The sequence below is a fragment of the Dasypus novemcinctus genome, chromosome 10 (assembly GCF_030445035.2).
Source record: "Dasypus novemcinctus isolate mDasNov1 chromosome 10, mDasNov1.1.hap2, whole genome shotgun sequence".
Taxonomy (NCBI): Eukaryota; Metazoa; Chordata; class Mammalia; order Cingulata; family Dasypodidae; genus Dasypus; species Dasypus novemcinctus.
In genome coordinates this window covers 8,495,500-8,519,719 of record NC_080682.1, presented here as the reverse complement: position 1 = coordinate 8,519,719, position 24,220 = coordinate 8,495,500, and the positions used below count along the sequence as shown (strand labels likewise).

Here is a 24,220-nt window from a genome sequence, read left to right as displayed (position 1 = left end):
ATGTCAGTGAAGTCCCAAATCATTGTAACAACCCTGACAGCTCCCTAAAGAGGCATTACCAGCACCTTACTCTTATTGATACTTGTTAAGACATTTTGCCTTTTTTACAGTTACGATAGCTCATAAATGTGTGATTGAATGTCCTCAAGTGTTTTGCTTTGTTTGTTTTAGGAAGAAACCTAAAGTAAGCCAACAATTTCAAATGTTGCCATCCAGACCTTAAAATTAGCAAGTGATTAATCTTCACAGATTTCTCTTTTCCCAGGCTTACTGTAGAGTGGATTGGACACTGGTCTTGAAAGCAGAAGAATTAAGTTCCTTCAACAATTAAAAACTCTGTCATTTGGGGTCAGTTACCTTTTGAAACTCACTCAATCTTCTCATCAAAATGGAAAGAAATAACTGTCCAGATGATGACTCAGAGTTGTTAGAAAGAGCAGGTGAAACAGTTTATCTACAAATACTTTATAAATCATAGAGTACTATAGAAATGCCATTGTTTTTGATCCATGAATTTGCTGTTTTGTGGGGGATTTTTTGGTTTTGTTTTGTGTTGTTTGTTTTTGTTGTTGTTTTTGCTGGGATTGTAGTAATAATTACCAAGACAAATCCTCCAGAATAGTCTGAATCTACCTTGTCTGAGGTTCCTTGATCATGGTGACTGTAGCCCTCACCTGTTCATGGAAAGTGGCATCTATTCTATAAAAGTTCATATGTTTATAGGAAGGCAACAGGGGCACCGGTCTATTGAGATTCCTCTGTCTTGACTCTGGTTTCCTAAATGAAAGTAGGCAAACCACTCACTTTCCATTTCCCTCTTTCTCTTACTGCTTAGAATGCTTTGAGGATTAAGGTAAAATCTCTAAGCAAGGTTTGTGTTCCTCAGTAAAAGGTACCATACGAATATAGGTGATACATTACTATAATTAAATTCTCATTCATATTAATTCTCTATAACCCTGGCCTTCCACCCAATGGAATGAGAAATCTCTGGCGTGTTACTGGATTAAATGATGATGAGACCTTGGAATATAAATTGAGAGGAAGGAGGGATACTATCTTTGCAAATTTAATATGGAATATACTTAATATTGACAGGACATTGGATTTGAATGGGATTATCTCCCTCACCCCTACCCCCATAAACCTAAGTAAGCTCCATAATTAGTGTGCTTCTTAAATGCAGGGAGCTGCTCTTTTTGACTGCATTTTTTTTTCTTGTGTATTATTTCTTTTAACTGCATTTTAGTTTTACTTGAAGTTTCAGAATTTGGTTATTTTTCTTCTGGTATTAATTCTTTTGATAGTATACTTCCCCCTAATAGTGTTTTTCCTTATTGCTTTTATTTTCAGTGAAAGTTATACATATATTTTAGAGAGTCAGACAATCTTTGGATATTATCTATTGAATTCCAACTGTGGAAAATGGTTTGGCTTTTTCATCACCCCATTTTCCAATAAATTAGTAATTTTGGTTAGATTATTATTCAGGGCTTTCATTTTCATGACCATAGAAAGGCAAGTCACTGTTGAGCCATGTATTAAATTATGGTGACTTTTCCTTTTTGACCTTTTAATTTTTCTAGAGTTAATAATTATCTTTTTATTTTAGTTTAATAATACCTAACATTAATTGGGTGCTTAGTCTGTACCAAGTGCTGTTCTAATTGCTATACATGTGTTAACTCATTTATTTCAGATTGGCACAGTGGTTTACAGAGATTAGGTAACTTGCCCAGGAGAGCAGTGTAGCCAGAATTCACACCCTGGCAGTCTGGCTCCTGAATCTGTGGTCTTAGCTACCAAGCCAAACTCTCTTAGTTTTCCACTAATGTGTACTTAATTTTTTTAAGAATTGAGGTACAATTTAAATGCAGTGAAATGCACAGATCTTAAGTTTATGGCTTAATGAGTTTGACAAAGATAGAAATTCATGTAGGGAGCAGATGTGGCTCAAGCAGTTGAGTTCCTGCTTCCCACATGGGAGGTCCTGGGTTTAGTTTCCCGTGCCTCCTAAAAACAAAAAGAAACAAACAACAAGCAAACACCTAAACAAAAAAAACCACTCAGGGGAGCTGATGTAGCTCAGTGGTTAAGTGCCAGCTACTCACATATGAGGTCTCATGTTCAAGTCCCAACCCCAGTACTTCAAAAACAAAATTCATGTAACCAACCCCCCAATCAAGACAAAACATTTTTATCACTTCCATTCTGTTCTCACCCCTCAGAGGCAATTACTGTTCCATTTTCTGTCACCATATATTTTTTGCTCTTGAACTTCATGTAATTAGAATCATACAGCATCTATTCTTGTATTGGTCTTCTTTTGTCATATTCATCAATATTTGTATCAGTAGTTCATTATTTTTTATTGCCAATACATTTGCTTATATATATTGCTAGTATATTTACTTATTTGCTCAATGAATTTATTTGCTCACTCATTGTAACTTATCTGTCACCTACTGTGGCCTTCTTCTCTAGCTGTCACATCTATTCTCCCATTGCCCCCCCACCCGCCCCCCCAGCACCCTCTGTCCTTGATCAAGAGCTGATGGAGGCAGGAATGCAGATACAAGTGGTCACCTTCTTAGCAAACTGCTACGACAGCAGAGGTGGAAAGGGAGAAACAACCCAGTTTACGCTGCATAATCTTCAATACCATTTGTTCCAGTTTAAAAAATCACTCCAAAACTTAGTTGTTTCTATAAAGACAAGATTATTTTGCATACACATCTGCAGTTTTGGCAGAACTCTACAGGGATAGCCCCTCTGCTCCATTCGGTGGCATTTGGGGCAGCTCAGAGGCTGGCAGCTGGAATCCCCTGAAGGCTCACTCACGTTATCTGGCAGTTGATGATTGCTGCTGGCTGGGACCTCAGCTAGGGCTGTGGCTGGAACACCTCTAGATGGCCTTTCCAAGTGACTGCTTGGCTTCCTCACAGCATGGTGGCTGTGTTCCCAGGGCAAACAGCAAGAGAGAGGAAGCCAGATAGGGACCGTATCACCTTTTCTCACCTAGCCTTGGAAGTTACTGTCGATTCCACTGCATTCTATTTGTTAGAAGGATCACTAAGGCCAGCCCGTATTTGAGAGGAAGAGAATTAGTTCCCATGTTTTGATGAGAGGAGTGTCAGAGAATTTGCAGATATATTTTAAAACCACCACGGTATTTTAGTTTCTGAATGAACGGAAGATTCTTTCATTCATACAGTTGAATTTATTAGTACTTTTAATTCATTTTGTTTAAATGTGTAAAAATATATGCCTATGTCATTTTACATAGATACATAAAAGAGATCATTTCATGTATATATGTATTTTTTTGTGAAGTCTTTTTTCCCTCTTTTGCTTGCCTCATTTCCTCTTTTGTCTTCACTATTTCAGCGTCACCCTTCTGCCGGGTACCTCAGGTATGTATCCTTCCATAATTTACTCCATTCTCATGTAATAAAGAAATACACACACATACATACATACATGGATTAGGGATATTGTTTAGAAAGTGGAATCATAAAACTAAATTTTGCATTTTGCTTTTTTCATCGAATGCCTTTTAGAAATCTCTGTAAATCTCTTCTAATTTGGTCTTTTTAATGGCCACACGTATTTTATTTGGTTGTTAATCATGAAAGGGTAGGAGACTAGACTCAGTGAATAGGAGTAGAGAGGGATAGGCCTTAAAGGAAGGATCATGGGGAATGAGGGAGAGAGAGTAGTAACAGGTGATTCCTGGGGTTGTAGCCTGCTGTGTCCTCTGGGAGGCAGGAAGCGGGGAGAAATGGTGGTGTGGAGGACTTAATTTTGGTTGGTTTTGATGAGGACATGAGTGTTTTTTTGCACACGTTAAGGTTGCCTCCAGGCAATTGAGGATGCAGGATCAGTGCATAAGTACAAGGATAGGACTGGAGCTGCTAGTTAAAGCCATGCATGAGAAAGAGATGACTGCTTGAGGGAGAGTTGAGTGATCCAGAAAATGAGAGCTGAATGATCCAGAAAATGACTGACGTTAGATCCAGAAATTGAGGTTGCTTCATTCCAGACCAGGACCCTGTATACACTGATGCAGTAAGTTCTGTTTTTTTATAAAAGCTGCCGATTTTTCCGAAGCAGAGTTTTTAATTTCATTGTATATAACATGGACTGAGAGTACCTTTTGCTAAATATGACATTGTGAGTTTGCCAGTCTTTCTGGGGCACTTAAGACATTGGAAATTATAAACCAGAGCTAAATGAATGGAATTTCCTTACTCTCTTTTCTCATATCAAACCAACATAGACTATTTGTGGTAATTTGCATCATTGAATAACTGAAGAAGTAATTTTTCTCTCTTCTTTTTATTTTAGCAGATTTATATAGTTCAGCTAAGTAATGGACACTTAATGCATAGGTCAAACACATGACTCTGACTGGAACGCTCTGCTAGCCCAGCCCTGATAACCATTCTGATGTAATCAAGTTTATTACTAATAGTAGTAGTTTTAAAATATTGGTGACCTTGAAATCAGCTAGTTTTCTTTTTTTTTCTTTAACAAATCAACTTTATTGATACGTATTAATAAAGGATACAATTCATCAAAGTGTACAATCATGGTATCTGGTATAATCACATAGTTGTGCATTAATCACTTCAATCACTGTTAGAGCATTTTCATTATTTCCATAGTAATAATAATAATAATAATAAAATTCTCCACCTCTCGATCTCTGTTTCGCACAGTTATTTATTTATTAAGCAGTTTTATTGGGATATATTCATATACCATACAGTCTATCCAAAGTGGAGATTTTAATATCAATGGCTTTTAGTATAATCACAATGTTATACATTCATCACCACAAAAATCTTAGAACAATTTCGTCACTCCAAAAAGAGTAGCTCTACATCCTTTAGCAGTCCTACCTCTCAGTCCCTCTATCCTTTCCCAGCTCTATATAATGACTAATCCAATTTCGTTTGTATAAGTTGATTTATATTTACATTCTATATAACTGGGATCATACAATATGGAGTACTTAGTGTTTGGTTTCTTTCATAATGTGGGGTGTTTTTTTTTGTCTGATATTAACTTTTTGTAGTATTAACATATGTTCAGTTTAAAAGAAAAATGGTCATAAGATTTTTTGCATAAAAATATGCAATTTTACCCATGTTCATATTTCACATGCGTTTTTTTCTCCTGGCTAAAGTTTATTCAACACAAAATAACTTCCACTCCATCTTTACTGAGGAGGCTGACCACGTCCATGACCAAATCCACCTGTATACTGGAATTCAGTTGCTGACCCAGCCCCAGCCTCGGCTTTCTTGTCGGCACCAGGGGGCCCAGCGCTCCGTCTGTAGGTGTGTCTGTCAGCTTCCCCTCAAATGAGTCTTGTAGGTCGCTCACCCACTAAACCTTTGGGCTGTCGCCTGCCAGTCCCTGGACGGCTCCGGCATAGGGTAGCAGGCACGATCTCAGGGCAGGGGGCAGGTGGAGATAATCCTGGAGATACTGGATACCCTCATTGGTAAGGTACCAATAGAAGTGTCTCCAGACAGACAGTTCCTTCAAAGTCTCATGACTTCAGAGACTGCATGGCCTTCATGATGTGAAGGTTGGGCATGTTCTTGTCTGCCAGCTCAGGATGCTTTGGCATGTGGACATCCTTCTTGCCCACCATCATTCCCTCCGTAAATAGAAGTTCAAAAATGGTAGTCCGGTTCTTCTTGGGCATCAACATTGTGGCGGCTGCTGCATCCCAGGCTAGGGCTGGGAAAGCCACATGCGGTTTTACTATACTATAAAGTCCCATGTTAAATTTTTTAGCTTTCCTTTTAGTAATATACATGACCTTAGACTTTCCTTGTAAACCAGTCATATCCTTATAGTAGTATTGCTAGTTACAAACATTATGTTGTGCTTTTACCTTTTCTATTCATTTCCAAAGATTAACATGTATCTTTTTTTTTTTCTTTTTTTACCAGTCCTGTACAAGTTAATCATCAGGTTTCCATTCTCTAACCTCATTCTGTTTTCTGGTGACCCATATTCAAGTTATTAACTCCATGAGATTATACAGCATGTTTAGTTCATAGTAGCACAGTCATACAGTATTTGTCCTTTTGTGTCTGGTCTGCTTCACTCAACGTAATGTCCTCCAGGTTCATCCATATTGTCATATGCTTTACAACTTCATTTCTTCTTACAGCTGCATGATATTCCATTGTGTGAATAGAACAGTTTGTTTATCCATTCATCAGTTGATGGCTCCCTGGGTTGTTTCTATCTTTTGGCAATCGTAAATAACGCTGTCGTCAACATCAGTGTGCACATACCTGCTCTGTGACTGCTTTCTGTTCTTCTGGGTATTACCCAGCATTGGCATTGCCGGGTCATGTGGCAAACTTATATTCAGCTTCTTTAGGAAATGCCAAACAGTTCTCCACAGTGGCTGTACCATTGTACATTCCCATCAAACAGTGAATAAATATTCCTGTCTCTCCACACATCCTCTCTGACACTTGTAGTTCTCTTTAATAGTGGCTATTCTGACAGGTGTGCAGTGATATCTCATTGTAGCTTTGATTTGCATTTCCCTAATTGCTAGGTGATGTTGGACATTTTTTCATGGTTTTTTTTTTTTTTGCCATTTGTGTTTCTTCTTTGGACAAATGTCTGTTCAAGTCTTTTGCCCATTTTTTTAAAAAGATTTATTTTATTTATTTATCTTCCCCCTTGCCGCTTGCTCTCTGCTCTCTGTGTCCATTTGCTGAGTGTTCTGTGTCTGCTTGTCTCCCTTTGTTCCATCATCTTGCTGTGCCAGCTCTCCACAGGCGTGGGCCGTCAGCTCTCCGCAGGTGGGGTATCAGTTCTCCGCAGGCACGAGCCAGCTTGCCTTCACAAGGAGGCCCTGGGATGCGAACCCAGCCTCGCATATGGTAGATGGGAGTCCAGTCGATTGAGCCACATCCACTTCCCTTTTGCCCATTAAAAAAATTTTTTTAAAAAAATTTTATTAGTCTTTTCTTTTTAAGATACATAGATCACAAAAATGTTACTTTAAAAAATATAAGAGATTCTCATATACCCAACACCTCACTCCTCCCACTTTAACAGCCTCTTTGATCATTGTGGCACATTCATTGCATTTGGTGAATACATTTTGGAGCACTGCTACACTGCATGGATTATAGTTTACATTGTAGTTTACGCTCTCCCCCAGTCCATTCATCGGATACGGTAGGATATATAATGTCCTACATCTGTCCTTGCAATATCATTCAGGACAACTCCAAGTCCTGAAAATGCCCCCACATCACACCTCTTCTTCCCTCTCTCTGCCCTTAGCAACTCCCGTGGCCACTGTTTCCACATCAATTACATAATTTCTTCCATTGCTAGAGTCACAATAGTTCTGTGTTAGACTACCAGTAAGTTCACTCCAATCCACATTTTTATTCCTCCATCCCTGTGGACCCTGGGATGGTGGTGTCCCTTCCATTTCTAAATCGAGAGGGGGCTTAGATCCCACATGGCTCATGTATGTGATTCTCTTGCTTGCAGTTGTAGACATTCTTTACCTCCCTGCTAGCTGGCCTGGGTAAGTCCAATGAACTGGAGAGTAGGTGTTGCAACTCTCCTAAAACTCAGGGCCTAGCTGGCACATAGACAGTCCAGAGATTCAAGTCTTCTGAATATACACCAACCTCAGCACCAACCACAGGTTCAGTAAAAGTGACAGAAGAGGCATGTGTAGAAGGGTCACGTCTGAGTCTAACTCCCTCGTACTCAGGAGCACAAATTACAAAGTAGGGCCCACTGGCAAGGCACTGAACTCTGGAGCCATCTGCCATGACTATAAAACCTGTGTTTCTCCATAACCCTCAGGAGCACCAGTACATGGGGTTGTATCTACTTTGGCTGTCTCTGGTATCCTGTTGAGATGTGCATAAGCATGACCCCTCTGAGGACCTCCCAACTCATTCTGAAGTCTCTTAGCCGTATAAACTCATTTGTCTTTACCGTTTCCCCCTTTTATTCAAGGTCTTTTTCTAGTTGCTTCACCAGCTGGTGATTGGTAGTAATCCCTCAGCGCCAGGGAGGCTCATCCCCAGGAGTCGTGTCCCATGCTGAGGGTGAGGGAAGGGAATGCATTTACATGCTGAGTTTGGCTTAGAGAGTCTTTTTTCCCATTTTTTAATTGGGTTGTTTGTCTTTTTATTGTTGAGTTATAGCATCTCTTGATATATAATGAATATTAAATTCTTATCAGACATGTGATTTCCAAATATTTTCTCCCTTTGACTTGGCTGCTTTTTCACCCTTTTGACAAAATTGAGGTACAAGAGTGTTTAATTTTTTCTTATGTTGTTCATGCTTTGGGTGTAAGGTCCACCTAGCACAAGGTCTTTAAGATGTTTTCCTACATTTTCTTCTAGTAGTTTTATGGTTCTAGCTTTTATGTTTAGGTCTTTGATTCATTTTGAGTTGATGAGTGTATAGGGAGTGAGAAAGGGGTCCTCTTTCGTTCTTTTTGCTTTGGGATATCCAATTCTCTCAGCACCATTTGTTGAAGAGACTGTTTGGTCCTGTTAACATGGACTTGGTAGTTTTGTCAAAAACTAGTTGACCGTAGAGATGAGGGATTATTTCTGGATTCTCAATTCTCTTCCACCAATTGATGTGTCTGTCTTCATGCCAATACCATGATGTTTTGATCACTGTAGCTTTGTAATATGTTTCAAGTTCAGGCAGTGAAATTCCTCCTTCATTGCTCTTCTCTTTTTAGAATGCTTTTGCCTCTTCAGGTTCACTTTCCCTTACAAATGAATTTGGTGATTGCCTTTTCTCTTTCTGTAAAGTAAGCTCTTGGAATTTTGATTGGTATTTCATTGAATCTATAAATTAGTTTGGGTAGGATTAACATCTTCACACTCTTTAGTCTTCCAGTCCATGAACATGGGGATGTCTTTCCATTTGTTTAGGTCTTCGTTGATTTCTTTTGGCATTGTTTTGTAGTTTTCTGCATATAGGTCCTGTACTTCTTTAGTTAAATTGATTGAACAAATCAATTTAGGGCTTCTTATTGGGCTACATCAGTAAGGCAAAACAGGTTGAGTCACTGCCCCCTTGGTGGGCTGATATAAAGGACACTCAGTCAAGAAGACACATGAGAAGAGAGAGCTCTGTCATTTTTTTATCCTGGGACTCCAGGGAGAGATGAACCATTCACCTGATAGTTTGCAGCTGATACAGAAAGCCTAGAAAGACACGAGCCCTATGCCGAGAGAGAGAGGAAGTCCTGAGACACAAGTTCTGTGCCAGTCTACAGCTGAGATTGGAAAAAATCTGGGCCCATGGAGCTTCAAGAGGAAGAGGAAGCCCAAGAAGGAGAAACCAGGCAGTGATGAGCAACCATCTTACTTCAATACATGACAATTAACTTTGGTAAGAAAGCAACCTTTAGTTGGACTCTTTAGGACCTTGTAACTATAAGGTTTACCCTTTATAAAAGCCAACAGATTTCTGGTACTTTGTATCAGCACCCCTTTGGCAGACTAATACAGGGAGTTTAATACATTCACATTCACTGATAAAATTATAAATGCATTATTTACTTCCACCGTTTTATTCTTAGGCTTTCATATGTCATACCTTATTTTTGTCTGTCTTTTTACTCTTTTTACTCTTTCTGCTGTTGCTGTCTTCTATACTCTCCTCCAGGCCTCTCTCTCCTGTCTTTTTCTTTCAGCTCTAAGGCTCCCTTCAATATTTCCTGCAAAGATGGGTTCTTTTTATGAGCTCCCTTAGTTTCTGTGCATTTGTAAATATTGTAAACTCACCTTCATATTTGAAGGACAGTTGTGCTGGGTAAAGAATTCTTGGCTAGCAGTTTTTCTCTTTCAGTCTCCTAATTGTCTCATACCACTGTTTTCTAGCTCCGTAGTTTCTGTTGAGAAAGCTACACTAAGTCTTACCGGGTGTCCCTTGTATGTGATAGTTTGCTTCTTTCTTGCTGATCTGAGAATTTTCTCTTTATCTTTGACATTGGGCATTCTGACTAGTATGTGTCTTGGAATAGGTCTATTTGCATTTATTCTGATTGGGGTACTCTGCATGTCTTGGACATGTAAGTTCATTTCTTTCATGAGAGTTGGGAATTTTTCAGCTATTATTTCCTCAAAAACTCTGCCACTTTGCCCTTCTCTTCTCCTTCGGGAACTCCTATTACCCAATATGTTGTTGCACTTCATGTTATCATTGAATTCCCTGAGCCCCTGCTCAATTTTTTCCATTCTTTTCCCTCTGTTCTTTTCTCTCAATTTCAGCTGTGCTGTGTTCTGCATCACTTTTTCTTTTATTATTTCAAGTCTGCTGTTTTATGACTCTAATTTTTTTTAAAGATTTTATTTATTTATTCCTCCCCCTCGTTGTTTGCACTTGCTGTCTGCTTATCTTCTTTTTAGGAGGCATCAAGAACTGAACCCAGGACATCCCAAGTGGTAGGGAGGTGCCTTATTGCTTGAGCCACATCTACTCCCCGCTTGTTGTGTCTCTCATTGTGTTTTCTCATTGTGCCTTCTTGTTCCATCATTTTGTTGCATCCGTTTGATGCACCAGCCCATCACATCAGTTCATTGTCTTGCTCGTCTTTTTCTTCTTTTTTTTTTAAAGATTTATTTTATTTATTTATTTCTCTCCACCCCCTTGTTGTTTACATTTGGTGTGTCTGTTTGTCTCGTTTCTTTAGGAGGACCCAGGAACCGAACCCAGGACCTCTTATGTAGGAGGGAGGTACCTAATTGCTTGAGCCACCTTTGCTCCCTACTTTGCTGTGTCAGTTATTTTTCTTGTGTTTCTTGTTGCATCATCTTGTTGTGTCAGCTTCCCACACCTGCCTGTCACACCAGCTCGCTCTCTTCTTTAGGAGGCACCAGGAACTGAACCAGGGACCTCCTATGTGGTAGGAGGGGTCCCAGCTGCTTGAGCCACATCTGCTTCCCTCTGATTTTTTTTTTTTTAATCTCACCTATCATGTCTTTATTCCTATGAGCTGTTGCTTTTCTATTCAGGTTTTCAAATTCTTCTTTGTGCTCACTCAGTTTCTTCTTGATGTTCTTTATCTCTTTAGCTATATTGTCTTTCAACTCATTAACTTGATACTGCAAATTTGTGTACATCTTGTTGATTAGTCATCTCAAATCCTGTGTCTCTTTTGGGGCTTTGATATATTCCTTTTCTTGTGCCATGCCTTCCATTTTCTTAGTATGGCTTATAATTTTTTGCTGATGTCTAGGCATCTGATTAGGATGGTGTGTTTATTCTGATGATCAGTTTCTCTCTCTTGTAGACATTTAGTGGCAGGGAGCTGTATGTTACTGCTGTTCTTTGATTCTTGGTTCAAACTGTTCTGGGTCTTTAGGATTAGTTGCTCAGATCTGAATCCTGGACCCAGTGAAGGGTTGCGGACCTTCCAAGGGCCTTAAGGGGGAGGTTGTAAAGGCCAGAAAAAGCCTCTCTTATTTACTTTTAATTTCCTAATGTGTACTTCCTTGGTCCATCACCAAATGGGGCTCTTGGCAGCCCTGTCAGTTCAAAGTCTGGTGGGAGTGTGTTTGCTGCAACATGGGCCAGATCACTATGATAGAGGATCCTACCTGGAGGCAGTTCTCCAACCTTTGCTGCCAGCCTCCTCCCTTTTCCCGGGTAGGAAATAATCCCACTCCCTTCTGTATCCTCAACCACCAGTGCTGGTCACTAGTGAGGGAGAATGAGAGGATTGGATCTCTTTATTTATTCCCTACTGGCTCCCAGGGAATCAGTGGCACTGCCCCACCCAGTCTAGAAGGGCTCGTGGAACATAGCAGACAAGATTTGTGGGTCAAATGGTGAGTCAGCCTTAGGCTGTGCCCCTCTCTCCCCTTTCCTGGGGAGGTTAATCCCTGGGGTCCCCTTTGTCTTTAGCCACTGGCCCCAAGGCCTGAAAATTCAAAAGTGTCTATACTGTGGGGAAAGATATGGGCAGTTACAGCTTTTTCTTTCCTTTTTCATTTGTTTGTTTTTAGGAGGTAACGGAGAATGAACCCTTGTATATGGGAAGCAGGCGCTCAACCACTTGAGCTATGTCTGCACCCCCGGTGCAGCTCTTTTTTTTAAGGATTTATTTTATTTTAGTCCCACCCCCCATTGTTTGTGCTTACTGTCTCCTCTCTGTTGTTTACTGTGTCTGCTTGTCCGCTTTTTAGGAGGCCTTTCATGTGGGAAGGAGGAGCCCTATCCCTTGAGCCACCTCCACTCCCTGTTTGTTCTTTCTCATTGTGTTTCCTCATGTGTCTCCTTGTTGCATCATCTTGTTGCATCATTTTATTGCATCAGCTCGCCCTTATTGCATTAGCCTGTCATGCCAGCTCAGTGTCTTGCTCATCTTCTTTAAGAGGCACTGGAACCGAACCTGGAACCTCCCATGTGGTAGGTGGGTGCCCAATTGCTTGAGCCACATCCGCTTCCAGCTGCAGATTTTAACTCAGAGTTTGGCTGCTGCAATTCTTTTCCTTTGCCCCTCTCTCTTCTGGGTGGTATCCAGCCTTCCCCTGGTGTCTTAAACCCTAGAAGATTTTTTTTCTAGGCTGTTTCTGCCTGTACTCTAGCTATTTTTCTGGGAAAGAAGAGTCCCATGTCTTTTTTTTAAAACGATTTATTTATTTATTTTTATTTCTCTTCCCTTCCCTGCCCCCCCCCCAGTTGTCTGCTCTCTGTCCATTTGCTGTGTGTTCTGTGTCCACTGTCCGCTTGTATTCTTGTCAGTGGCACCCAGAATCTGTCTCTTTTTGTGTCATCTTGCTGTGTCAGCTCTCCATGTGTGTGGCACCACTCCTGGGCAGGCTGCACTTTTTTCACGCTGGGCGGCTCTCCTTACAGGTGCACTCCTTGTACATGGGGCTCCCCTATGCGTGAGACACCCCTGTGTGGCACGGCACTCCTTGCACGCATCAGCACTGTGCATGGGCCGGCTCATCACATGGGTCAGGAGGCCCTGGGTTTGAACCTTGGACCTCCCATGTGATAGGGAGATGCCTTATCTGTTGGGCCAAATCTACTTCCCACCATGTCTTTCTATTCTGCTATCTTCCTTGTTTTTAAGTTGTTGTTGTGGAAACTTTCAAAAATGTACAAAAAATAGAAAATATGTAATGAATGTTGTATATTCATCACCCAGCTTCATTATCAGCTCATGGTTAATCTTGTTTTGTTTACAGACTCACTGTTTCCCCCACCTCCACTCCCAGATTATTTTGAAGGAAATCTTAGGCATCAGCATTTCATCTATAGCATTCGAATATGATGTATCACTAAAAGATCAGGACACTTTTTTTAAAACTTTTTATTTTGAAGAACTTTCAAACTTAGAAGGTTCACAAATCCCATATAGGTTATCAGAGGGATTGCCCTTATGCACACCTGAGCAGAGTCCCAGAGACAGATAAAGTAGATACAACCCCAGATATTGGTTCTTCTGAGGGCTACAGAGACTCACAGGTTTTATGGTCATGGCAGATGGAGTTCACTGCCATGTCAGTTGACCCTTCTTTGGAGTTGGTATTTCTGTGTGATGGAGCTGGACTCAGATGTGATCTCTTTTCACAAGCCTTTCCTGTTACTTTACCAGAATTGTAGTTGGTGCTGGGGTTTAAGATACACCCAGGGGATCTGAATCTCTGGTCTGACCATATGATAGCCAGACCCTGAGCCTCAACAGACTTCAGCTCCTACACTCTGGTTTATTGAACTTACCCCACTCAGCTAACATGGAGTTGAAGAATGTCAACCACCACACCATGGAGCCAAGAGTGCCTACAACTGAAAGGAGGAGGATTGCATCCCGCATCCATGTGGAATCTAAGCCGCCTCTTGACATAGATGTGGAATGGACACAACCAATCCAAGGTCCACAGGATGGAGGAATAGAATATGGATGAGAGTGGACTTACTGATATTCATGAACTATTGTGATTAGTAATTGAAGAAAATGTGGCATTGGTGTGGAGAAAGTGGCCATGATGGCTGCTGGGTCTGGGGAATGGGAGGAAGAGATGAGATGTAGAGGCGTTTTTGGGACTTGGAGTTGTCCTGGGTGGTGCTGAAGGGACAATTACCAGACATTGTAGGTCCTCCCATGGCCCACTGGATGGAATGTGGGAGAGTGTGGGCTGTGATATGGACCATTGACCATGAGGTGCAGCGATGCTCAGAGAGGTATTCACCAAATGCAATGATTGTGTCATGATGATGGAGGAGAATGTTGCTATGGGGGGAGTAGTGGGGTGACAGGGGTGGGGGGTATATGGGGACCTCATATTTTTTGAATGTAATATTTTTAAAAAAGAATTTAAAAAATTAATAAAACATAGGTAAAGTACATAATATGAAAAAAAAAAATCCCATATAGAACACTCCACACCATACTCTTACTTCCCATGATACCTAGATCCACCAATTTTAATATTTTGCCACATTTCCATGTATCAATCCATTTTCTGAACTCTTCAGTATAGGTTGTATTCATCATTCTCCTGAACACTTAACACTGCTTTGTGTATTTCCTAAGGACAAAGATATTCACTTATCTACTTTAAGGGAAGTTATCCAGTTCAAGAAATTTAACTTAGGTATAAAGTTTGCAATCTATATTTCAGTTTTTTTGTGGTTTTTTTTTTTTTAGGTACTGGGGACAAGATTGAACCTGTGACCTCGTATTTGGGCAATTGGTGCTTGTAGCAGTTTGATATGGTTGCAAATTCCAAAAATAGATATTGGATTATGTTTGTAATCTGATCTGTACCTGGACCTGATTTGAGTTAAGATTAGGGCTTTAATTGGGCCTCATCATTAGGGCATTGAGTCCCTGCCCCTTGGTGGGTGGGGACTCACAGATAAAAGGCATGGCAAAGGACAGAGTTGGGGCTTCTTAATATTGGAGTATGATGCTAAAGTCTTAAGCTGGAGCCCAGGGAAGTAAGCACACAGGGGAAAGAGAAGCAACTCCCAGGAAGAGAGGAACGCTGAGCCCAGGAAGAAGCAAGTCCTGGTAAGAAAGGAACCTTGAACCCGGAGAGAAGCAACACCCTGGAAGGGAAGAACCCAGGAAGCCTGAACCCTCATAGGAGTCAGCAGCATTCTTGCTCCTCATGTGAAAATAGACTTTGGTGAGGGAAGTAACTTATGCTTTATGTCCTGGTATCTGTAAGCTACTACCCCAAATAAATACCCTTTATAAAAACCAACCATTTCTGGTATTTTGCATCAGCACCCCTTTGTCTGACTAACACAGCACTCAACCACTGAGCCACATGGGCTCCCTTGAGTTGGCTCTCTTGTTTATTTGCTTGTTGTTTGTTTCTAAAGAGGCACTGGAAACTGAACCTGGGACCTCCCATATGGGAAGCAGATGCTCAACCACTTGGGCAACATCTACTCCCTTCCAGGATTTTTTGTTTTATTTTATACATTAATATCTTAACAATGTCCTTTTAAGCCATGGGTTCTTTTTTTTTTTTTTTTTAAAGATTTACTTATTTATTTTTATTTCTCTCCTCTTCCCCAGCCCCACCCCAGTTGTCTGTTCTCTGTGTCTGTTTGCTGCGAGTTCTTCTTTGTCTGCTTCTGTTGTTGTCGGTGGCTTGGTAATCTGTGTTTCTTTTTGTTGTGTCATCTTGTTGTGTCAGCTCTCCGTGTGTGCAGTGCCATTCCTGGGCAGGCTGCACTTTCTTTCACGCTGGATGGTTCTCCTTCCGGGGTGCACTACTTGCGCATGGGGCTCCCCTATGCTGGGGCACCCCTGCGTGGCACAGCACTCCTTGCATGCATCAGCACTGCACGTGGGCCAGCTCCACACGGGTCAAGGAGGCCCGGGGTTTGAACCGCAGACCTCCCATTGGTAGACTAATGCCCTAACCTCTGGGCCAAGTCCACTTCCCAAAACCATGGGTTCTTAACTTTTTTGTTCTACAGACCCCTTTGCGAGTCAGGTGAAAACCATGGAATGCTTCTGTAGTTTATTGCATACATTCATAAGTGAAGGAAATATTAGATTTCAGGTAGAGGTCAGGGAATATAAAGCTAATAAGCTGGGTTTTTTTTTTCAATTCAAGCTCACAGATCCCTGAAATCTTTCCATGGACCCTTGGTTAAGAACCCCTGTTTTAAGCCTTCTCACCACCTTTGTTGGATCCCATCCAGGATCAGGAATGACATTTAATTGTCATTGTCTCTTCTAGTTGCTCTTTTTTTTTTTTTTAATTGTGGCAACATATACACAAATATTCCTATCTCAGTCACTCCTAAGCATATTAATTACATTCACAATGTTGCTGTGCTTTCACTGCCTTCCATTACTTTCTTATCTCCCCAAACAGAAACCCTGTGCCCATTATACATTGACTCCCCATACCCCCTGCCCCTCACCTTGGCAACCTGTACTCTAATTTCTGTCTCTCTGAACTTGCTTATTCTCCAGTATTTTCTTTCTAGTTATCATGGGGCGTAAATTTAACACCCTAAATCTGTAACACTCTTGTTAGCTTTGATACCAACTTAATTTCAGTGGTATACACAACCTGTGTTCCTTTTTTCTGAGGTACTGAGGCTGAGGGTTGAACCCAGGATCTCATATGTGGAAAGCCAGCACTCAACCACTGAGCCACGCTGGCTTCCGTGGTTTTTTTCATTTGTTTACTTATTGTGTTTTTTTTGTTTTTTGTTTGTCTTTAGGAGGCACCAGGACCTCCCATGTGGGAAGCAGGTGCACAACCACTTGAGTCACATCTGCTCCCCTGACTATGTTCCTTTAACCCTCCATCTCCCCACCTTTATATCATTCTTTTTTTTTTTTTTAAGAATCTTTCCTTTTTTTAAAGATTTATTTATTTATTTAATTTCCCCCCCTCCCCTGGTTGTCTGTTCTTGGTGTCCATTTGCTGGGTCTTGTTTCTTTGTCCGCTTCTGTTGTCATCAGCGGCATGGGAAGTGTGGGTGGCGCCGTTCCTGGGCAGGCTGCTCTTTCTTTTCACGCTGGGCGGCTCTCCTCACGGGCACACTCCTTGCGCGTGGGGCTCCCCCACGCGGGGGACACCCTTGCGTGGCACAGCACTCCTTGCGCGCATCAGCACTGCACATGGCCAGCTCCACACGGGTCAAGGAGGCCCGGGGTTTGAACCGCGGACCTCCCATATGGTAGACGGACGCCCTAACCACTGGGCCAAAGTCCGTTTCCCTACCTTTATATCATTCTTGTCACAGATTACATGTTTATACATTGTGAACAAAATCCACTGATTTCATATTACATTTTATGTTTTTACATTTTAGATCTTGTAGGAAGTTTAAAAAGTGAAGTTACAAAACAAAAATACAATAGTACTAGCATTTATATGTACACCTGTTCATTATCCTTACTAGAGATCCTTATTTCTCTTCATGTAGCTTCAATATGTTTTCTTTAATCCTTTCCTTTCAACTTGCAGAACTCTCTTTAGCATCTCTTGTAAGTTTGTTCTAGAGGTGACAAATTCCCTCAGCTTTTATTTATCTGGGAATGTCTTAATCTTGCCCTCATTTTTAAAAGACAGTTTCACTGGATATAGAACTCTTGATTGACAATTTTTTGCTTTCAGCATTTTAATATGTCGTCCCACTGCCTTCCTCCATCTATGATTTCTGAAGCAAGATTGGAATCTTATTGAGGCTCCCTTGTATGTGACATATTGCTTCTCTTTTGTAGCTTTCAGATTGCTCTTTTTATCATTCTTTAGTTTTACTATACCATGTTGTTGCATGGGTCTTTTTGGGTTTCTCCTGTTTGGGGTTGGTTAAGTGTTAGATGTGTATATTATATCTTTGGTTAAAATTGGGGAGTTTTTATAGTTGTTATTTTCTTTAATATTCTCGGTTCACCTTTATCTCTCTCTTCTCCTGGGACTCCCACAATGCTTATATTGGAATGCTTGATGGTGTCCTTACAGGTTCCTCAGGTTCTGTTCACTTTTCTTTATTCTTTATTCCTTCTGCTCCCCAGACTGGATGATTTCAGTTGTCTTACCTTCAAGTTCACTGATTCTTTCTTCTGCCTGCTCCAATCTGCTGTTGAATCCCTCTAGAGAAATTTAAATTTCTTTTTTTTTTAAAGAATTATTTTTTATTTATTTCTCCTCTCCCCATCCCACCTTCCCCCTTTTGTCTGCTTTCTGTGTCCATTTGCTGTGTATTCTTTTGTGTCTGCTTGTATTCTCATTAGACAGCTCCAGGAACCAATCCTAGGACCTTCTAGAGTGGGAGAGATGCAATTACTCTCTTTGACCGCCTCAACTCCCTGTTCTGCTACGTCTTCTTATCTTTTCTCCTCTGTGTCTCTTGTTGCATCATTTTGCTGCACCACCTGGCACTCCTGCGTGGGGCGGCATTCCCGCATGGGCCAGCTCACCACGTAGGCCACCTTGCCCTCACAAGGAGGCCCTGGGCATCAAACCCTGGACCTCTTATATGGTATACAGGAGCACAATTGGTTGAGCCACATCCATTTCCCAGAAATTTTTATTTCCGTTGCTATGTTCTTCAGCTCTGTTTGATTCCTTCTCATAATTTCCATCTTCTATTGATATTCTCTTTGTGTTCATCTATTGTTTTCTTGATTTCTTTAGTTACACAGAGATGTAGAGCCAGGAAATGAGTTACTGTCACTTGCACTAACTGGATTTTCTTGAACATTAAGATAACTCACGCAAGGCAAATGGCGTTTGTAATCTGAAGCGTTCTGCCTCTATTGTTTAGGGTGTTAGCACAATTTTGCCTCCAACTCTATTATTACTCCCTGGTGCATTTGCCTGGTATGGATGTTCTTTAGATGAAAGGTGGGCACTTTTATGGTTCAGTAAATCAAACTGTGGAATATGTTTAGGGTATTTAGCCCACCCGCACATCAGAACAACTCCCATTAACTTGGGTGGAAAATTGATTTACCTAGATTTTTTAGAATCATTTGATTAAAGTGAACCATGAGAGACTAGTGATCTCTCACTGTCTTCAGGATTCTGTTCAAACCACTGTTCCTTTGGCTGCTGCTTCTGTCTCCAACTGTCTTCCTATACAGTCCTTCAAGTGCTCCTCTGTTGCTCCTATGCTCAGCAGGGCATAGGGTAAGGAGCATTGGTTTTAGAGATAAACAGAGCAGGCTTCAGGTGGCACCTACCACTCTCCAGCTGTGTCACCTTGATCTAACTATACAATTTCTGTAAGCCTATTTCCTTTTCTATAAAGTAGAAATAGTAATTTTTATCTCACAGTGTCATGATGAGGAATAAATAGATGATTACAGAGTACACATAAGATAATCAGAAATGTCTTGCAAATGCCTATGTTATTATGCTTTTAAGAACTGCAGATCTGAATAGAAATTTCTCCAAAGAAGATATACAACTGGTCGATAAGAACATGAAAAAATGCTCCACATCATTAGCCATTAGGGAAATGCAAATCAAAACCATAAATGCAAAATCAGAACCATAAATGCAAAATCAAAAAACACACTTTAGAATGATTATAATAAAAAAGACAGATAATAACATATTGGTGAAGATATGGAGAAACTGGGACCTTGTTCACTGCTGGTGGGAATGGAAAATGGTATAGCGGCTTTGAAAAATAGACTAGCAGTTCCTCAAAAGGTTAAACAGAGTTACTGTAAGATCCAGCAATTCCACTTTCAGGTATATTCCTGACAGAACTGAAAACGTATGTCCACAGAAAAACTTGTACAGAATGTTCATAGCAGCATTATTCATAATAGCTGGAAAGTATAAACAACCCAAATAATTATCAGTTGATGGATGCATAAATAAAATGTGGTGTATCCTACAGTGGACTGTTATTTGGCAAAATAAGAAATGACTTGGCCCAGTGGTAAGGGCATCCGGCTACCACATGGGAGGTCCGCGGTTCAAACCCTGGGCCTCCTTGACCCTTGTGGAGCTGGCCCATGCACAGTGCTAATGCACTGTGGAGCTCTGCACTGGGGAACCCCATGCACAAGGAGTGCGCCCTATAAGGAGAGCCGCCCAGTGCGAAAGAAAGTGCAGCCTGCCTAAGAATGGCGCCACCCACACGGAGAGCTGACACAACAAGATGATGCAACTAAAAGAAACACAGATTCCCATGCTTCTGACAACAACAGAAGCGGACAAAGAAGATGCAGCAAATAGACACAGAGAAAAGACAACCGGGGTGGGGGAGGGGAGAAGGGGAGAGAAATAAATAGACAAATCTTTCAAAAAAAAAAAAAAAGAAATGAAGTTCTGATTCATACTACAACATGGATCGATCTTGAAATAATGCTACTGAAAGAAGCCACTCACAAAAGACCGCATATTGTATGATTCTGTTTATGTGGAATATCTAGAATAGGCAAACCCATAGAGACAGAAAATAGATTAGTGACTGCCTATGGTTGGTGGGGTTGGGGGTAAATGGAGTGTGACTGCTAATGAGTATGGGATTTCTTTTTGGGGTGACAAAAATGTTCTTTTTTTTTTTTTTGGATTTATAAAGGGTACTTATTTGGGGTAGAAGCTTATAGTCACAAGGCCACAAAGCATAAGTTACTTCCCTCACCAAAGTCTGTTGCCTTGTGTTGGAGTAAGTTGGCTGCCTGTCTCTGTGAGGGTTCAGCCGTCCTCTTCCTTCTAAGGCTCTGTGGTCCAATCTCCTTCTGTTCTCAGCTGTAGGCTAGTATAAGGTTTGTCACTTTCCCCAGGGCTCTTTCCTTTCTGGGCTCAGCTGCTCAGTTGTCTTCACAAAGTCAGAGCTAGAATATCGGGCTCATCTCTCTTCCTGGGGCCTTGTCTGTGGAGACAAAAATGTTCTAAAATGGATTGTGGTGATAGTTCAGAACTCTGTGAATATACCAGAAATGATTGAATTATACGTTTTAAGTGGGTGAATTGTATGGTATGTGAATTATATCACAGTAAAAAAAAAAAAAAGGGACAGATAAGAGTTCTCTTCCTTTCCATGTTGGTTTTACCTTCTTTCATTTTCTTAATGTTTCCCCCTTACATAAAAATAAATAAAAGCTAAAAACCTTTCCCATTTCTGTACCAATTTTCTTCAGCCTAAATTTCAGTGCTTTCCTGATCAATCCTACCAACACATTTAGCATTTTTAATATACAACTTATCTTTTTATAAATGTGTGTCTTGTAGGTTCATTAGATAATGAGACCCTGGAGAGAGAAACCATTGGGGTTTAATTTTTAATCAGCCATTATGCTTAAGTGCATTACACATAATCTCTCATTTAATCCTTATAATAACCCTCTGAGAGTTTTTGCCTCCACAGCAAATAAGTTAAAGAGATAGGATTCACTTCTAGGTCTTTTTGATGTTAGAATCCATATCCAGCTCCATGTCCTTAACTACTAGAGTACTCTGTCTTTGTAACCCCACTGCCCTGCACTGTGGTCTGCATGTTAAATATTTGCTGATTAATTGTGTATTCTGATACTTCTACAACTTATTTCTGGAAATATTCCAAAGGACAGATGAAAATAGATCACTAGGGCTCTGATAGTTTAGTCCAAAGACTGCCTCCTACAAACTCAAAAATTTTTTGAATATCATGTTTTATCTTGAAAAATTTTGTTAACTCAGTATTTTACTCTTTATATGTGTGTTCAAATATAGAATTTATCCCTTCCAATGAATAAACTCCTCCCCCAAATCCAAATAAACTTGTTACTTGGAGTCACGTGACTATAAACATCTGGTGTGGTTCTGGTACACTGCCAGAGGCAGACTACTCTCAGAAGCAAAATTGTCCGTATAATCCGTTTCTTACCTTCAGATACTATTTGCAAATACTGCATATTCAGCACTGACTTTCACTTCAAATCCATGTGTCAAAGAGCCATTTGACATTTGTATTTATATGTTCAATCAGTGTCACAAACTTGACACTAAAACAGAACTTGATTTTACCCACAACTCCAAACCCATTTTTCTTCCAATATTCCCCATCTCTGTAAATGGTACTACTAGTTACCTTCTTTCCCATGCCCCAAAGTGGGGAATCATCCTAGACTCTTCTTTTTTTAATACCTGTCTCATCTAATCCATCAGCAAGGGCTGTAGACTCTACTTTTAAAATACCTTGATATGCAGATATTGAAACCTATCTACCAACCGTAGTTCCATTATGGTTTATGTTATAGTTTACGTTTTAGACTGTATACTTTTATAAATTTTTGGTTACATTATGATTTACGTTAAGTTTTACATTTTAGGCTATACACTTTTATAAATTTTTGGTGAAATTTAACATGGCCTATATCCTTCATTGCAGGATCATGCTGAACACTTCCATTGCTCCCCAGTTACCCCCACTTCCATCTGTTCTATTCCTCTCTTCCCCTACCCTCAGGACCCACAGTGACAACCAAGCTTCACTCCTTGAAGGACAAGATTCATAGATACTTGCCACAGTGATGAGGACTTGACACACTAATCTGTCCTCCCCCATTGGGAGCCACCCATGCTCTCAAAAGACACCCTCCCCTCTGTTTGAGAACATCAGACCTCCCAGGATGGGGGTCTTACACCTTCCTGCTCATTTTATGGGTCTCTACTCACTGATATAACATACTATGACAAGATGACTGTCAATGGAAGAAATTACATCAATGACGTAAAGACTGTGGCCACGGGAGTTGCTGATGGCAGGGAGAGGGAAAAAGAGGGGTGATCCGGAGCCATTTTCAGGACTTGGGGTTGTCCTGAATGATACTGCAGGGACAGATGCAGGGCATTATATATCCTGCCATAACCCACTGAGTGGACTGGGGAAGAGTGTAAACTACAATGTAAACTATAATCCATGCTGTATAGCAGTGTTCCAAAATGTATTCATCATATGCAATGAATGTGCCACACTGATGAAAGAAGTTGTTGATGTGGGAGGAGTGTGGGGGTTGGGAGTGGGGGTATATGGGAACTGCTCATATTTTTAAGGTAGCATTTTGTGTGATCTATGTATCTTTAAAAAAAAGAAAAAAAAATATCTTGAAAGTATCCCCATCTCTCCTGCTTCTTTTGCTCTCCCTGTAGTCCAAACCACCATGGATCATGCAGTAGCCCCTACCTCCTGATCTCCTGATTACATTCTTTCCCTATACAGTTCTCTGCACAGCAAGCAGAGTGATCTTTTTAAATTACAATCCAATTAGTTTACTCCCTTGAGTAAAACCCTCCAATAAAACCCAAACTACTTGTCATGGCCTACAAGGGTCTTTTTGGCTTGACCTCTGTTTGCCTCTCCATTCTCATCACCTCCCCCCCCCCTACTCCACCCTGTTCACTACATTTCCATCACTGTGCCCTTTTTGCTCCTTGAATGGACAAGTGCAGTCTCTCCGTAGTGCATTTGCACTTGTAGTACCCAGATTGTCTGGAATGCTTTGCTGTCACATGTTTACTTGGCTGGCTGTCTCTTTTGAGTCATTCAAGTCTCAACTCATACAGACCTTCTCTGACCATTGAATGTAAATTAGACACAGGTTGTCACTTTCTTATCATATTACCCTTAACTTTTTTCCTATTATATACCCTATCTGAAATTATTTATTTAAAAATTTTTTAGGAGGTACTAAGTTTGAACTTGGGACCTTATACATGGGAGGCAGGTGCTCAGCCACTAAGCTACATCTGTACCTTTGTTTATTTTTGTCTCTCCTTTAAAAAAAAAAAGAACACACGTTTTATAGGAGAGGGTTTATATCTGTCTTATTCATTATTGTATCCCCAGTGCCTGACCAATTCCTGGCATACAGTAGGTCTTCAATATATATTTGTTGAATAAGTGATGTCTTTTTCCATTGTGCATAGGGCCAATGTTAGGACTGAAGTTGTGGTAAACAGAGTATATGGATGGTGCTGAATTAGAAGATGAAAGTAATCAAAAGCCTCTGGTGTCTTGAATGTTCATATGTCCACGGATTTATTCATATAGCCCAAAACTGGAAACAACCCAAATAGCCAGCAACAGATGAATGGGTAAACAAACTGGAATAGTTAATATGGTGGAATATTAGTTGGCCATAACAAGGAATGAAATACTGATAACACGCAACAATGTGTATAAACCTTGACAACATTATGCTGAATGAAGGGAAGCCTTACACAAATGAGTACATACC

General features: G+C 40.6%; 1 protein-coding gene and 1 pseudogene across 3 annotated transcripts in view; one reads left to right on the top strand and one right to left on the bottom strand.

Moving 5' to 3' along the window:
- PACS1 (phosphofurin acidic cluster sorting protein 1) overlaps positions 1-24,220 on the top strand; it is a 187,975-nt gene that overhangs the window by 23,152 nt on the left and 140,603 nt on the right. The gene's annotated exons all lie outside the window — the stretch shown is intronic.
- On the bottom strand, positions 5,225-5,725 carry LOC101441103 (small ribosomal subunit protein eS10-like; annotated as a pseudogene).